The sequence below is a fragment of the Camelus dromedarius genome, chromosome 17, assembly GCF_036321535.1.
Source record: "Camelus dromedarius isolate mCamDro1 chromosome 17, mCamDro1.pat, whole genome shotgun sequence".
Classification (NCBI taxonomy): Eukaryota; Metazoa; Chordata; class Mammalia; order Artiodactyla; family Camelidae; genus Camelus; species Camelus dromedarius.
In genome coordinates this window covers 29,116,315-29,133,377 of record NC_087452.1, presented here as the reverse complement: position 1 = coordinate 29,133,377, position 17,063 = coordinate 29,116,315, and the positions used below count along the sequence as shown (strand labels likewise).

At 42.0% G+C, this 17,063-nt stretch overlaps 1 protein-coding gene across 6 annotated transcripts in view; it reads right to left on the bottom strand.

The window, feature by feature from the left end:
- ERC2 (ELKS/RAB6-interacting/CAST family member 2) overlaps nt 1-17,063 on the bottom strand; it is an 870,990-nt gene that overhangs the window by 150,299 nt on the left and 703,628 nt on the right. The window lies entirely within an intron of this gene.

Below are 17,063 nucleotides of genomic sequence, written 5' to 3'. Positions count from 1 at the left end.
CTAAATTTGGCAACCCTACCCGGGAGCCTGTTAGAAATGCAGAATCTCAGGCTCCACTCAGACCTGGGGATTCAGAATGTGCATTTAATAAAATTCTAGGTGGTTGTAAAATCCAAGAGGCATTGGTTTACTTTGTTCCTGCAAATTAAATCTTTTACTCTTAGATTCTGCTAGCAAATTCTGATCTCACATCTGCACCAAACACAGATGAACAGTAATCCATTAACAAGGTTGGTTTGTGTGTCTCCCTCACTGAAGAGCTTCATAGTGTATTCTATTTGCTAATACAGCATTTTTCAACTTGGGTACACAAGGCACCCCACTTGCAATCACCAATCAGCTGGGGCTGGTCCTGCTTGCTGAATCCCCATCACTCCCTGGGAGATGCCAGGCCATGTTAATTGCTTGCTGGGTGGTGGGGAGGAGGGGCGGGGTTACCATCATGCCTTTGATCAGGAGGGAGAAGTAATGGTTTTACTTACATCCTGCTTTGTCTCTGCACAGGCCGAGAGCTGAGGATCTATTTCAGGCTCTCTCTTTCTTCCTAGGATTCTGTTACTGCCTACATACCGCGGCCCAGGGCTTCAGGGGGGGAAACCAAACGCCCTTTGTGGTGCACCCACATGACAGGCTTCAAAATGGAAACAATATTTAAGTTAAACCTGGAAGATCAAGTTTGCTCAAATCTCGCAACACAAGGAGCTTTAGAAAACTTCAGCAGCAGGTCTGTTTTTGATGGGGAGAGGCGGGCTGGGATGGAGAAGTGAGACCCTGTTAACAGACGCCAAATTCCTACATGGGAATCAATATTTCCCTTTATTCCTTGTAAATAATAAGGATGATAATAATGCACCCAGACAGAGCCTTGAGAGTTTCAAGGTGTCTTTATAGACACACTCTTCTTCAAGCCACGGACTAATTTTTGGAGGAAGGGGGAAGTGAAGGTAGTCATCACTAGTCTCATACGACAGAGAAGGTACAGCCAGGTAAACACATTTTGAAAGTCAAACAAATCAAGACACTTCCCTCAAGTGGCACATTTCCTGACTCCTAAAACAATGCCCTTTCCCCTGCTCATAGAGATTCATTTATTTGGTTGCCCCAAACTACTCAGATCTCAATAATCCCTCACAGGATTGCGAGAAACCTTAAAAAGATTCATAGAATCCTGTTATGGGTTAAATTGCATCCCTCCGCAAAATTCCTATGTTGACGTTTTAATCCCCAGTACCTCAGAAATTGACCTTATTTGAAAATAAAGTCATGTAGATATAATTAGTTAAGATGAGGTCATACTGGAACCTTAATTCAACATGACCAGCATCCTTATAGAAAGAAGAAAGATAGGCACAGACACATCCACTCCTGGAGAAAGCCATGTGAAGATGAAGACAGAGATCAGGGTGATGCATGTACAAGCAAAGGAATGTCACAGATTAACAGCAAGCCAACAGAACTAACCCTGCTGATGCCTTGACCTCTAGCCTCCAGAACTGTGGGACAATCAGTTTCTGTGTTTAAGCCACCCAGTTTGTGGTGCTTTGTTACAAATCCCAGGGTGGGAAGCACCATCTTGGCGCTAATGCTCGTGCCAAGCCCTGGACAGAGGGCTTCACATGCATCATCTCACAGCTTCTTCAAATCCAATCTGGGGAGTAGAGCAACTAGAAAGGAGGAAGCTGAGGCTCCAAAAAGTTGAACAACTCGATAAAGATAACACAGCTAGCACATGGCCAAGCTGGATTGAAACTTAGGCAGTGTGAGTCCAGATCCTGTTCTCTTTACCACTAAACTTCAGGTAGAGTGGCCAGGACAACTAATTAGCGTCTACTAAGGAAGCACAGATTTGCTGAGTATGTGGTATTTGTCAGTGGCAGGTGTGTGTCCCTTTCCAGATCAGCACTGCCCCTCTCTCATGTCATCATGCTAGCATCATCCATCTGTATATCCACCCACCACACACGCCCTTACCACCATTCCATCTTTCCAATCCTAATGCTCACACGGACATTTGCAGAGAGTTCATTTTCCTTCTCTCCCTCTAAAAGAAAGATCTGCTTCCTCCAAGTAGTGCATAAGGTGGCTTTATGACTACAGAGTCTGTTAAGTTGCTTCAGTCTGTGGGTCAAACTCCGATAACATTCTCAGCCAGTTCCTTGACCACGCATTTAGAGACCATCTGGATATAGGGCAGTGGTTCTCAACCAAGGGCGATTTTGTCCCCAGGGACAAATTTGCAGTTCTAGACTCATTTTTGGTTCTCATAACTGGGACACAAGGATGCCACTGGCATCTAGAAGCTAGAGTCCAGGGATGCTGCTAAACATCCTACAATGCACAGTTGCACAACAAAGAAGTATCTAGCTCCAAATGTCAATAATGTTGAGGTTGAGAAATCCTGACACAGAATGTTCCCCCTAGAGGCAAAATGCCCACATACAAACTCCAGCTCCATTGCTTACTAGTTCTGCAACCTGGGCCAATATTCTTAAACTGTCTGGGGTCCAGTGTTCTTACCTTCAAAAGGAGACTAATAATAGTACCTACCTCATGGGTTTGTTTAGGGAGAGTGCAGTGAGTTAGTGCATGGCAAGGCACTGAGTAAAGTGTCTGACACGGTGTAAGTGCTCAGGATAGTCACCCTTATTACTTCCAAAGCTGGAGGTGAGGGGCCTGACTGTGGGGCTCCAGTAGCCGTTGCTCAGTTGCACTGTTCTTCAAATTTAGCCTAGGTGGGCAGTCTCAGATTTATGAATGCCTGACGTAGGCACTTGCCATTGCCCAAACCACAAGTTGCAATATGGATGGAAACTCTGTTTCACAGTAAAATCAGGCAGGATAAATAATTCAGGCCATCCTCCTCTAAGACCTTTACAAGTATTCAGAAATTCCCCTTGGAATCTTTTCAAGGTCCCCATTTATCTATGCAACATTTATATCACTTTTACAACATGCCCAGATAATACATGGTTTAATGGATTTAACCCTCAAAACCACCTCAAGAGATATGCACTACCTTTTCTCATTCCTTCTGAACAAAACCACTTCTGCTGAACTATTGGGACCCAAGATCAATACCTTATTAAATCTGCATTCAATATTATTGTTTTTCCTATTATATTATGGCTGTTATCTTCTTGTAGGTTCCCCAACTCTCTCCAAAAGCATAGGGATTTTAGCAACAGGACGCAGGCTTTTGTAGGTTAGCCTGGGCACCTAACAACTGTTTAACATACACAATATGTATCATATAATAAATGTACAATTTATAATCAATTATATACATATATGTACGTATGATAGATAGATGGATAGATATTATCTTATAAACTCTTACAACTCAACACACTTTCAACCCACATGGGGATAAACTTCAGTATCCGGTTTAAGGAGCTGAGTCTGAAGAACTCTTTGCTATATAGTGGCTGGTGGTGGCCACATATTATTGAAGAAACAGCATGGGACGTGGTGGTGAATGACAGAACTGGATTCCAGCCTGGTCTGGCTACCTCCTAGCTGTCGACCTTGGCAGTGTGGTTTAACCTCTTCTCTGCAAAATGGGACAACCTAAGACTACATGTTGGGGTAGAAGACTGAGTGGAGTTACACGTGAACAAAGGAGATACTTGATAACAGCTGCTTTCCACCTCTGAACAAATTCCGCTTATCATCATGACTTGGATTCAGGGCTATGAGGCTCATGAGACTGCTGGGGTCAGTTAACTGCTACCCCACATTTCAATGACATTGCGTCACTTTCATATCTTTCCTTTAGTTACTATATTTTATCCCTCTCTGCCTCCAACCCTGGCATTCAAACCATATCAAACTCTATGCCAGCCAACTGAATTGCCCATGCTTATCTATCTATGCAGAATCCATGGCAATATAGATCAGTGAGGCTGCCCTGTGTTAAATGGCAGAGCCCTTGAATTCTTCTTACAATCTTACATTGACAGATAATTAAGAACACACCTTACTTGGGTAAAAGGATTCTAGGAAAGTGGGGACCTCATTTGCTTAGTTTTATTGAATTGCACATAGTAAGTACCTGGTAAATATTTGTTGAAATAATTGCTAAACAGGTGAGAATTAGTTAAATGCTACATAATGCAGTCTGTGGTGTTTTTTCTCAGTGTCTTCTTTCATTTCTTTTCAAATAATCTGAATAATTTGTAGGCAGGAGCACGAGAGCTTAGTTTTTAATCTCATCAACAAAGAACCTTCCAAAGAGGAGACATTCCTTTGGCCTTGGTTGTTGGCATTTCAGATTTAATTACATTTTTCACCCTAAAATTTCCCAACGAGATTAAGAGTCACACACAAAGTCTCCTTCACCCTCTGCTCAGAAGTTTGCACAAGGAGCTCTGCCCACTTTTCATGGGATTTCTGAAAGATGCCAGCTGCTGGCAACCATGAAACATGAAACACAAAGGACTTGTAATCTCCTGGAACATACCTGCTTGCACAATTCCTTACAAGCCTCTCTAAGAATACACCAGAGCCTGCAAGCATGTACTTGCTTTTCTGCAGGCAAAGGAGATGCACTATTGTCTTCCTGAACAAGCTATTTCCAATATTTCCTTTATGTATTCTGGATCAGTCAAGATAAGAGAATACAAACATCCAGGAAAAAAGGCAGCTTTAGCATTTTCTTTGTAATTTCACTGGCTTTCTGGCCTCTGCCCACATTTCCCTGACTTCACATTTTGGTGCTATTTCAATGTAAGGGCTGAAAAATTTCTAGCTTCTTCATGCGTCTAATTCCAATTGGCTATTAACTGTGCTAGTTTATTTGGACTGTGAATTGAGGGCGTTTGAATTTGCAGGCATATATGTTTTTGTTGCCTAGGTAATTTGCTTGACCCTAAGAAAGTTATACCCAACTAATTCCAGGCAGGGGGTTTTTGGTCCAAAGCAAAAAGATCCCTGGGAAGAGCGGTTCTTTGTGTTTCTTTGGTCATGTGTGCTGATGCCAAGTGGTTACAGTGGTCAGACTGATGCTCAATGCCCAACCTGATTCAGAAGATACTCATCAAGTAAACGTTCAGATCTTGATAACACATAGTAGATACTTGATAAATAATGAGAGAAAACTGAGGGTGCAAGACTGTAAGGGGTGACCAGCGAAGAAGGCATCAGAGGAGGTGGTAGTGGGGAAGAAAATAAAAACAACAAGGCCTAGTATTTGCTGAGTGATTACTACGCACCAGCACTGGGCTAGCATTTACATCATCATCTCTCTTGATGAGATAGAACTCATGTGACAGAGGAAAATAAAACATTATTTTGCCCATTTTCTGGATGAGGACACTTGGGCTCAGGGAGTTTAAATAAGGTACCCAAGGTCACATAGTTACTAAGGGGCAGATCTGGGATATAGGGCTCTCACTCCCATTCCATGGACTCCTACATGCAGGATAGGCATTTTATTTACAAAAGAGGGAAGAGCAAGAGGAGGAAGATGAGGTAAAATAAGGTATAAGGAGAAGGAAGGAGAGATGTGGTTAATAGAGAAAAGTCCTGAAGTGGAGAGGAGAAAAATGACAGAGTCCTTGTTGACTATCATCATGATTCTCAGAAAAACAGGGCCATCTTCCTTTCCCATGAGGCGGGGGCTGGGTGGCGAGCTTGAAGACTAAAGCAGAGATCTGAAAGGGTCACCTTGGGGAAATGCAATGTGAGTCAATAATCAAGAGTGCTGGTGAGCAGCTTTGGAGTAAGAAACACCTGGGTTCAAATTCCAGCTCTGACATTCCCGACCTGTGTGACTTTGGACAAGGAACTTCCTCTCCCTGTGTCTACATTTCCTCACCTGGAAAACAGGATAATAGCAGTACTTACCACACAGGGAGAGGTGAGGACTGAACAGGAACAGGACAACTAATATGAAAGCATTTAGAATGGGGATGTCAAAGTATGGCCCACTGAGTCACATCCAACTTGCCACTGTTTTTTTAAGGCCTGAAAGCTAAAAATGGTTAAAAAGCTTTAAACACTTGGAAAAATATCAAAAGAAGAATATTATGTAACATGTGGAAATGATATGAAATTCACATTTTATTGTCTATAATTTCTATCACGCCCATTCATTTCCTTGCTATCTTTCACTGCTTCTGCATTGAATGGCAATTGAGCAGCTGCCCCCAAGACAATATGTGGCACTCTCATGGCTTTGCACTGCTGTTCAGCCCACTATAAATGACAGTGAGGCAGTTAGAACACAATAGCTTTTTGAGTGACATGTGTGTGACATCTATATATGACATCTATGTGTGGATATTTTCAAAGATGAAATACATAAAATACCATTACAGATCAGTGTTCACAGATGAACATTTGCAATACATTTGGATGACAGAGAATACTAACTCTGAACATCAATTAAGTGATATGTTCTTTGCCCCACTGAAGAATCCTATTCTCATTAGTAGACATGGATTACAAAAATTGTGCTCATTATATTATGAATTTCATCAGTGAAAATTTTGTGAAAACTTTTTTTCTTTCTTGTTATATAAATACCTACACAATAGTCTTGGTTTTGCCCTTTGGCCCACACAATCTAAAATATTTACTATCTGGCCATTATAGAAAGTTTGCTGAGCCCTGACTTAGGAAAGTGGCCGGCGTGTGGTAAACAGTACAGGAGAGGAAATGCTGGCTCTCACCTCTGCTGACGTCATACATAGCCCCTGTACTATTTCCATCATGAAGGGAACTTGGCTAAAGACCACAAGTTCCCCTTTAAAGGTCTTATTGGACACTGGGTATATATACCCATCAAGTTTCAGGTAAATACTGGATAAAACATACTTGTTCAACCATAGTAAGGAAAATAAAAACTTAATGGTGGGCTGGGATACGTGCCTTCTCCTTTTTAGGCCCATTCATTCTTCCTTTTTGGCATAGAATTCTGCTGGCTCCTAGTTAACGATCTCAAATAATGATGATAGATATACCCGCTAGGGCAAATAGCCCATCTGAAAGACTAAAGAGATGGCAGATTGCAGCAAAGCTTCCCCTAAATATGCTCCCCAAATATATCTTCCCCAAATATATTCTATATAATACCAGATGAGGGTCTGGGGGAAAAAAAGATTATGAGCAATAAGCATGGCAAACCCAGCCAACCTTCTTTCTCTCTTGGAGTGTGACAGCTGGCCTGAGGGCACTGGCCCATCAAAGGCTCTGAGAAGGCCTGCAATGAAGAAAACTATTTGAGTCGGTTTAATCCAGCTTTGCTTAAACTTATTTGAACATAGAATGCTTTCATTATAATTTTATAAAATAGTATTTCTTAATATCCAGTACTACCAGTGCTCTGACGAGTATCTTTAGGGAATTACTACTATCATGGAATGAGCAGTTGACCAAGAGTCACCTTTCTTACTTTGTAAAATAGGCATCGTGCTACCTGCTTGCTACCTTCACAGAGCTGACGGGGGTGGGGGTGGGGGGTCAGATGAGAATCGGGGACATGTGTGTGGTATTTTTTCTAAACTGGTGAGGGAGCTGTGTGAGTAACAAAGAAGTGGGAGAAGTGGCATTGTCAGCCCTCAGAACTTTGAAGATGTTTCTGATAATGAGTGGACTAGGCACAGAGCAGTCGGGCTGAAGGCCTCCTCTCAGCTGCCCCTGCCCTCAGTGTTTTTTGAGGGAAGCAGTGGTCAGCCCAGGGGGAGATGGGGGGAGCCCATCCTTCTGTTCCAGCCCCTGCCAAAGGTGAGAGGTATGTCCAGGGCAGACACCCAGTTACATAAAGCTCCTAGAAGGCCTCCGTGGTGGGAGTTCCGAGCCTCAAACCAGGTACTGGGTTCACACACTCAGTGTGGAAACAGCTTCACAGTCTGGCCTCCTCAAACATGTTAGTGCATTTATAATTTTTAAAAATAATAACATGGGGAAATTCATCTGGCGTGTCTCAGCTTGTACCCTCACACAGTCACTGCCTTATCTGACATACTGAATTTTGCTGGGTCCCAAGCCTGTTGAATCAGGAGGAAAAAAGATTGTTCTTTGGTTCCTAACACTTCCTCATTTTCCCTCTTTCATCTCCATATTCTGTGGAAGGAAAGGACAATTCTTCTCTGTGGACAATTGTACAGAACAACCTGTGAGGCTGAATCGTGTTTCTGATCAGCTGGTGGAAATGCAGTCAGCTGGGCAAGCTGTTCCTCTCAAAAAAATCAGGTGTTCTTTCAATTCCTACTGTGTCACCTGCGTTTGGAAAGAAGAGAGAAAAAGATTTCCCCTAACAGGATTTCATCGTACTCCCAAGCCAGTGCCTTGGTGTCTGGGGATACAAGAATAAAAAATAAACAAAACCATAAAAGCAACCAGTAACAGCAGCAAAAAGCCCTCACACAGAACCAAATCACAACTCAATGTCATGGAACAATGGGGAGACTCCCTTTTTAATCATGGAGGAGTCTTTGGTTTTTAGTTTTTCTATAGAGGGACTTGTACAGAAACTCCTCTCAAATAATGCAGACATCAGAGATTAAGGTGCATTGAAAGAATGGATGCTGGGGGATCAGCAGGGCTGCTAATTCCATTGCACGCTGACTCAGGGCAGCCACAGGCATCTGGGCTCCCTAGGCTGACACCTGAGTGCAGAACAATGAAGCCTCATTCCACTGCCAAGAACAGATGCACTGGGCAGCGTAACTCCCACTCCCTCCCCAGAGGGCTGTAGTGTGCCCTCCCCAAAATGATAAACAGATGTCAATTTGTCAACAATTCAATCATGTGGCATTGTGTAAATAACAACAGCAATAATAGCCTTAGTACCTTTAAAGGCTTAAAGCAGCACCTCAGAGTGGTGCAACCAGCATAGAAACAGGGTCTCTATGACTCCAGAGCCTGGGGGCTGCCAACCACTTAGCACCAAAGACAGGTCTGTCCCCATCAATTATATATTTACATGACTATATGTGGTAGGGATAATGGGCCTAAAAATGGTACTTTCTCTGAGTGAGAAATTTAAGAATTGTTTCTCCCCATGATTGCTCATTAAACTTTATTTTCTACAATGAACATAAAAGTAATAAATGGGGAAATGAAGTGGTGGCTGTAAGAAGTTCAAGTTTTCCAGCAACAGTGATCTTTGTGATTTTTATTTCAGAGCCTCATCCTATGTTTTCCTCTGAAGGACAAAGGTACAATGTATACCAGAGGGGTCTTTAGCTACATATAGACATTTGCCTTTTTTATTCTGAATCTAATAGGTTTCATGAAGACATGATCTTTTCTCAAAAAGATAACAATCTCTTCTACATCATTCCAGGAGCTCTTTTTCCACGGCTCTGCATATACACAGTGACTGGGGCACTAAGGAAATGCTTGAGGACAGAAGAATCCTCAATTGCCTATGCCCTGTGACCACCGACACAGATATAACGGGAGGGGGCCAAACATATGAGGACACACAGTGGGATCGCAAGTGAGTCAGGCTGACCCTTAGCCTGTGGAAAGCATCTGAAAGCTGAAAGAAACAGCAGGCCGCCTCTTTATGCAGATTCAGCATCTCAGTGATTTTGTTACCATGGGAACAGGTCTGTGAGACTGAAGGCAAGTGTGGCCTACAGTTTATCAGGACAGGATCTGCATGGGAGAGATGGGGGTAGCTAAGACAAGGGCCTGGCAGGATGAAAGTTCTCGATTACTATATGCTGCTATTCTTAGCATTTATATTATATTTTCTGGAAAACAAAGCTAGAGAGAATGTATCTTAGCAGCTCAATGAATCTGACACACATGTTCATGGGAAAGGTGCCTTGTAGCCACCCAGGCAAAATGGGACTGTTGTATCTGTTTCATGAAATCATCTGGTAGTCTAGTGGGCCTGCACTCTTCCTGCAGGGGAAGGCATACCTGAGGAGGGCTGAGGATAGATTTCAGACCCATCTGGACATGGCCAATGGCCTCCAGCCAATTAATACCTCAATGGCAGAGAGGAATATAGTCATTCTGGTTGATATACACAGTGGTGGCTATATATATGTACATTGTTTTGGATGTTGTTGTCTAGTTTTTTTTGTTTTTGTTTTTCATTTTGTTGGGACTGTGGAAAAGATTGGAAAGAGATGGAACTGGGGAACTCCTCTCTCCAAGAAATTCTGTTTCAGCCTGTTAACATTGCCCACCACTTGGGCATCTCTCCAAAGCAAGCCTCTGAGAAGAGTCTACTCTTGGTCTACAAGTCTAGGAATGAGACCTATGGCTGATCCTCTGGAAGAGAGGGTGTGTAGCATTTTGATGTCCCAAGCGTAAGACACAATTTATGGGAAGGATTGTTACAAATGGTGATTTATGTCTCTCTGGCACCTGCAAACATCCAGACAGTGCTAACTGCCATTAGTGCCTTTCCCCCTGTTCTCACCCATGGCTGGATTTCCTGATGTCCACTCAGCTTATTATTTTTCTTTCAGTGTCCAGTTTCCATACTCCTCCCACCCATTGATATCTGTGTCTCAGATTAATTTTAGCCAGATGTGAGTGTCTGGATTTCTCCAAGATTTGTTACTTTCCCTCCATGCTCCTAACCTTCTTTGAGCCATTTGCATGATTTCTCTGACCTCCCTAGTGTTTCCAACACGTCCCAAATTAGTGTCATCTGCGACTTTCCTTCACATGCTCTTTTCTCCCCTTTACAGATCATTAATAAAAAGGTTAAACAAGACCAGACCAGCACCACACTCTGGCAAATGACAAAGGGGTGGAAGAGGCTGGAGAGCTCCCTGTGCGCCAGCCCTGGCACAAGAAGGATGTAATGTAATGCAGCAACACTCCACTAGACGCCTCCCGCCTCTGGCCCCCGGTCATTTATCACCACTGTTTGTTTATGATTTCTCAGCCAGATTTCAGGTCCTGAGAGTGTGGTCATATCCAAGCCAATATGCATTGCTTTGCCAGGTAACCCTCATAAACTCCAGAAAAACCCACAAGAACTTATTTACTGCACTTGATTCTGCTTAAAAGCTTCTACCCCTGTCTCCAAGACCATCAGACTTGAGAGCAGAAAAAGGCAGACTGAGGTATCATTATCCTTTTCTCTCTTTCAATTCATCAGCTCACAACTGTTCATCAAATATTTGTTGGCATTTCATGTTATTCACTTGATTTTTCTTTGAGCTGAAAGAAACCCTCTGCTAGTGACATGGATTAATCCATAGTCTCCAGTAATCAAACCTTCCTTTGCTAGATCCAGGCATCATTTAAATCAAAGGTAACTAAAAAAGGTGTGTTTTTCTGGTAAAAAAGCTTTAAGACCTGCTAGAAAATGTATACTTGGCTCATGTAACTATAGTCATAAAAATAGATTTCCCCTTTTGATTTTCATCTCTTCTCTCTTTTCTCTTACCCACTCCCTCCTCCACCAAATTCACCCATCCCACAGTATCAACTACTTTCTTCAGTCGGCATATAGAGTCCAGCAACAACAACAGTGATAGTCTCGGGAGGACTGGCCTCACCATGAATCATACATGGGTAGGTATCTCATTCACCTCATCTCACCTAATGCTCACCACAGCCTTGGAAGATGTGCACAACCTTCTCCAAATAAGAAAATGGAAGAGCAGAAAGGGAAGAATACTTATAAACAGTGCTGGAGCCAGGATCCAGACATAGACTGGTCTGAATCCAGAGAACACACTACGAGCCACCCTGCCACACTGCCACTCTGTTTATCATAGATTAGCAGTTCTTCACCTTTTCTCAGTCACTGGCCCCTATGGGTATTCGCTGAGGATACAGATACTCTCTCTCTTTGTGGGGTGCGCATATACCCCATCATGATATCATAGTCTGTTAATCACAGCATCATAACATCAAAGTCTGTTAATCAAGTCCAGGGTTGGCAGACCCTTGGGAGTTCATAAACACCAGCTTAAGAATCTGGGTTCTACTCTAAATTCCTCTAGGGTAAGAACTGTATTTTTTCATTGCCTCAACTCCAGCACTGAGATGAAGAAATATTTTTTGAACAAATTATTGATTAAAAGGACTTGGGGTAGGACATTCAAGCTATTGCTCTGAAGAACAGCTTTACAAGCCTGAATAGAAGATATAAATATATAGATGTCTTCCAGAGAAGCAAAGAAGCCAAAAAAAGAAGGTAGTTGGGAAGAACTAAAGCAAAAACGTCTCACTTTGCCTAGGAATGAATTCTGCAACTGGAAGTAGGCCAAGCCCTTGCCATGGTGGTTCCGAAACAGCTCATAGCTACTTCCAGTTACTTCTGATCTTAACTCTTGAAAACAGATTATTGAAAGCTTCTTCTGCAGGAAGTAATATACTTGGAACATCAAAATGGAAAGCCAGTCATGATGAGCAGCCAAAATCTTATGAGTCATGCTTTAACTGACAAAATTCTTGATGCCTGGAGAGCTCAGGAAAAACTGCAAGAAACAGTGGCATTTTCCTCCTATCCCTAGGTCCTTTTCATCCTTCTACAACTTTGGGAGCTCCGTTTTTCTCTAGACTACTGTGCCCACACATGTCTCCCTATTCTATGACTGCTGACTTTTCTTTGCAATCTTTGATATTCAATTCTTTCCTTTTTTTCTTTTTAAGGGGGGGGGGTAATTTGGTTTATTTATTTATTTTTAGATGAGGTACTGGGGATTGAACACAGGACCTCGTGCATACTAACCACGTGCTCTACCACTTGAGCTATACCCTCCCCCACTCAATTCTCTCCTTTTCTTTGACAGTCAAAGGAGACACACACTCCGGAAGTTGGACTGCAGCTATGCTTTAAACCTGACAGCCTGCATGTCACTACAATGAGAGGCCAAAGATTCCCCTGTTGATATACAGGCAAATAGAAAATAGGGAGGTCAAAAGTCTGCCTTTCCTTGGCCAGTCCCACTGGACACCTGGGGAAAACAGAACAGAACAGGACTCCTACTCAGCTCCTCACCCTCCAACAATGGCTTACCCCAGCTTTGACACCCAAGATAGAAATCTGGAGGCATTCTTGATTTAGTCTTTTCTCTTAACTCTTCATCAAAGTCTGCTGACTTCACTTCTTAGTATCATCTCCAATTTATCCACTTGTCTGCATCTCCCCCACTGCTCCACTGGGCAGCACCATCAGTTCTTCCACAAATGATGGAAAACCTCCTACTTCTGCTTTTTCTGCCGTAACAATTCATCCTCTACACAGCAGCTTGGGTTGTTCTACAACATAAATCGAATCTTATCACATCCCTGCTGTAGATCTTCTAATTTTCTCTTCTTTCTTTCTTTCTTTTTTATTTTTCTCACTTTTCTTAGGCTAAAAACCCAAACTCTCTCTTCCTTGGCCTAAGGCCCTACATGATCTGGCCCCCTCCTATTTCACCTTCATCTCACTGTTTTATTTTCTACCCAGAGTTATGATCGTTAAGCTCCTTCAGCCCATAAAGCTCTTTCGCACCTTCAGCCATGTGCTGAAGTAGGTTCCTCCTGTTAATCTCAGTATCTTCCAAGTTTCCATCAAAGCAATGGCCAAAATGTATAAGGTTTCCATTCATATGTTTACATTCTTATGGTCTCTTTCCCTCAACTAGATTGTAAGACTCAGAGGGTAGCAACCATGTCTATTTTAACTATCACTGTTGTTTCAGCATCTAACCAAGAATTAAACCGTTTGATGAAACAACAGATGAATAAGTGAAAAAAAAATGATTGAATGAATGAATAAATGAATGAAGGAAGGAAAAGTATTAGTAGCTAATGACACAAGGAGGAGATGTATCCGATTCTCAGTCACAGGAAATACAGGTTGAATTAAAAACACTAGTCGGTATCCCTGGACAGCTGGTGTAAAAGAAAATTTCACTTCGCAGAGAAACTAAGACTTCAGTTGAGGAGGCTGAGCACAGGACAAGCAGGATGAGCACAGGCCTTGTGTCCAGACCTTTTCTGCTGAGAGAAGGCATGGAACATATAAACTTCCTAGCCACAATAAAATATCTCCTTCCTCACTCCTCCTGAGAGAAGGCATGCCAGGGAGTTCCACAAGCCTTCGAGCACTGCTTCTATGTGTATAGAATTCCTTTCTCAAGTCCAAGTGCTCTGTGATTCATATGTGCACTCACTGTAACACTGTCCACGTGCTGGTGCAATAGAGCTACAACTCCTCATCTTAACAGATTACATCTACTAGCATCATGGCCCTGTGCCAAAACTTGTTAATGCCCACATCTATATTTTTACAAACCAGGTCCTAAACATATGCATATGTCTTCAATCTAAGAAGACTTATTCTTTAAGAAATAAAAATGATCTTGTGTTCTATGTCTGCTCAATTACGGGAGTCCACAGTAAAAGTTCAAACATTCAAATGTCAAGGCAGATGTGGCACTAGATCTCACAAGGCCCCTCACTGTCCCACCTCACTGAATGTTCACAAACCAAACTGCTCCTTGGGGGTCCAAGGAAAGCACCTCCATTTAATGGAAATGAAGAGTTATTTGCTGACACAAATGATTGCCACGTCAAGTGGATTTTCCCAAAGGACATTGGAGAATTAAGCAGTCGCTTTTCCTATACTTTCAAAGCAAGAGAGAAAATGCAGAAGGGCTCTAAGAGCACATTTTCACAATCAAATTGAGGGAGGAGGGAGGCACCGAGAGGACAGTGGCTGAATACACATTTCAGTGATGCCCATGAGGGTAAGAACTTGCTGGAAATGCAATCCCTTGAAGTCTTTGCAAGAAAACCAGAAAAATAAGGCAGCCAAAGGTAAATTTCAGGCATAAGAAAACAGGAGTGGGGATGAGCCAATAGGGAGGGGGATTGGAGAGAAGTTAGAGGCAGAGTATAGGAATATACGGTGGATCTAAACAGGACAGACTACTAATAATTTGCGGGGCCCGGTGCAAAATGAATTGTGAGGTGACTTGTTCAAAAATTATTAACAGTTTCAAGCCAGTGACAGCAGAGCATTAAACCAAGCTTGGGGTTCTGTGGACTACATAGGTCACATGCTGATAATGCTGGACTGGGGTGTGAGGTTTATGGAGGGAACAACTACCTCTGTCAAACTCTTTAGAAAAGCAAACTTTCCTCAGTCACTTTGCTCTCAGAAAACACCACCCTTGAATGATCACAGTGAGACAAATAAATCATGCCTGGGCTTGTCTCTAGAAGTGCCAAAAAAGGGAGGAGCTGTCAGAGTTGTTATGTTAATTCCAATTTGTTATAATTTTTGGAGTGGCTTTTCCTAAATTATGATTCATTTCAGCACCAAAACACCAGATTCAAGTCAGGGCCTTCTGACGCTATTATAAGCATATTACTGATGCCTAGTAAAATAACTTCTTGTAATGTTTCTTTTATAAGGGCCATAAATCAAAATATTTAAAACAGTTAATTTTTAATGTACCACTATTATCCATCTTTAGTTATAAATTTAATGTCTCCTTAGGCCCCATAGACTGTAATGCGACTCAAAACATGCAACGGCTGTTCAGAAATAGAAAGTTCTCCCAGTATCTCATTATTTAAATCCTTAAGATACAGTTTTAAAAGCCTGAGGATATCTGAGCAAACTTGTTTAAAGGAGTCATAAAGAAAGATAAGTAGTTTTCCTCAGAAGCTTATAAAATTTATTACAACATATTAAAGTAGAATTATGTATTGACTAATTTTCAGAAGACATTTGTTTTCTGGGGTACATGGTATCTGGGGAAATTTCATGAAGAAATAAGGAGGATGGGGATTTAGCACCATTGTCTCCATTTGCCTCGAGCAAAAAGCAAGGTTGTCTGTGGGCCTTGGCTCCAGTTCCATTCTGAGGATGACAAGGTTCCTATCTCAGGGGGTGGTAGGGTAGGTGTCATGAATCTTGTGAAAGAGCAATAAAAATTTCTATTATTCAGGAGGTGACACAAATGTAGCCCAGCACCCTAACGCTTACAATGGCAGAAGACGCAGCCTCGCAGAAGAGCTCCCCAGAGGACTTACACTTCTCAAGACAATCTCCAAACTCTTAGAAACTTCCTTTGCCTTCCTATTCCATGCATGCTGTGGGAACGTTTCAAGAGTTCACTCTTTACCATTATAAAATCTTTACTTCTCATTTAAAGCTTTTTTAAGGTCAATTTACAATTTTATTAGCTTTTCTGAATGAATAAATATGATGTTTCTCTTAAAGTTTTCCTTAAATAGGGAGAGAGTCTCCCAGATAGAACCTTGGGAATTTCTCTGGTTTCCTTACCTCCCAATATTGACAAGCTTCCCTTTGGAACCACTCTGTATCTGAAGAGTTCATTCTAGTGTTGTTTTCCCCTTTACCCAGGAAAGGGAGAAGAGAGGAGACAGACAGTCTGATATGACCAGGAAGCAGTTTCTACTGGCAGCAAAATGATCCAGAAGGTGTTACATCTTTATTATGCGAAAGGATGTTGTATCTGAAAATCGACCTCCTGTGTGTTCCTCGCAAGACCAGAGAAAGCAATCTGACTCACTGGGGGGACCTACAACAGCTTCAACTGAGCAGTGAAACACATGAATGAAATTGTCACCTACATCAAAAACACATCAGTTACTGTTTTAAAATTCATCTGAAGCACCACTGTTCTAAAATTTGACGGCAAGACTTGTGGAAGGGCACACCTGGTGAGTTATCCTGAAGAATTGTCTCTTTGTCACAGACCTGGGACATTTCATGTTTGTCCCCCCAAAAGGAACTGCACATTGAGTACTTTTTGACCATGGCACACAATCTACATTCCTTGTTCTGAACAAAATGGCATATACAATGTCACCAAGTTCAACAGCATATTCTATATCACCATAGGTATATTCAAATCCATAGAGTTTGTGACTTGGCATTAAGCAACCTGCAATATTTTGGAAAGGTATGATTCTCAGCAGCAAAAGTTGCTAGAGTTCAATGTCCCATTAAAACCGTGTGGCAATCACTTACCCCACTATTCAATTACAATGCAGTTAGCACAGAAATAAAGGGTGGGTTCTTAATAGTTAAAAATCACCCTTTAAAAGAGCAAAATCCTTTGAAAACGTAATGCATGAAATTTATAATGCAAAACTCCACAGAAACACAA